Genomic DNA, 1,138 nt, shown 5'->3' with positions numbered 1-1,138 from the left:
TCTGACTATACATTTGCATAAAGCGCAATGTTACCTTGTTGTAAAATCCATCGAGATTCGAAATGATCCTTGCATTTCATTATTTACCGTATTCTCATAGTCCACGTTCTCCCAGTAGTTATGTTTTATATTACACGCTTTAACAAAAAAGAATTAAAAATGAATCAACGTTTCAAGTAAAGCCGCTTATCATTGCTTCACAACAGACCTACCTAATATGTCTACACTCTATACTCTATAGCCATTAAGTTTTATGCTTCTTTTTGCTGTGTATATATTATCATAATCATAGTTTTACGTAGCCATCCAATTTACTAAACGCTTCTCTAAACTGAAGCAATGATGATTCTTCTCATTGAGCTCATAAAATTGTAATGGCCCTTGAGTAAACGAAAAATTTAAATTAACGTGTTTATTTTGTTGGGTGGTTTGATTTCGTTGAAAAATTTCACATTTGTTAGGAAAGCCTGATCTCAAAGCTACAAGTTCGGTATAGTTTCAAGTAGATCGTTGAACAAGAGATACAACTTTTTTTGTGTGTGTGTGTGTGTCGTTTATTTTATTGTGTTATATCTTCCCGTTTCAATATAGGCGATAACTCAAAAGAAAAACGTTCTTCTACGCTTATATTACAATTTATGCTTTTCTTTTGGTTATAAAAGGAATAAGCCAGTTACTGATATCATTGCATTCGAATTGTTATAACACATCTTTTTTTTTAATAACAATTGAATCTGCTGGAAAAAAAAAAAAGAGAAATATGTATCTTGGAAGGATCAATAGGCTGTATAAACTTTCTCGAAAATGACATTTTCATATTCTAGCATAGACTTGAATAAGACCTATAGCTTCTTCAACAGATCCAAACGATGTCTCCAAACTAACACAAATAGGATAAAACATTTTCAAAATTCACATTTCTTCAACTAAAAAAAAAGTCATAATAATACACATAGTTTTGATTTAGGGTGTTCTATGAAAATATAGTTAACCAAAATAGGAACAAAAACAAAACAAAATGTTGATATGTATTAGTCAACCCAGAACACACGGGGAAACATGAATGAGATGGGGCCCGGAAAGGCCAGGTGGTTAGGGTGCTTGACTCACAATCTGAGGGTCGCGGGTTCGAATCCCA

Source organism: Limulus polyphemus, unplaced genomic scaffold, assembly GCF_000517525.1.
Source record: "Limulus polyphemus unplaced genomic scaffold, Limulus_polyphemus-2.1.2 Scaffold1110, whole genome shotgun sequence".
NCBI classification, from domain to species: Eukaryota; Metazoa; Arthropoda; class Merostomata; order Xiphosura; family Limulidae; genus Limulus; species Limulus polyphemus.
The sequence above is the reverse complement of the archived record's forward strand: the minus strand, read 5'-3'. Positions refer to the sequence as shown.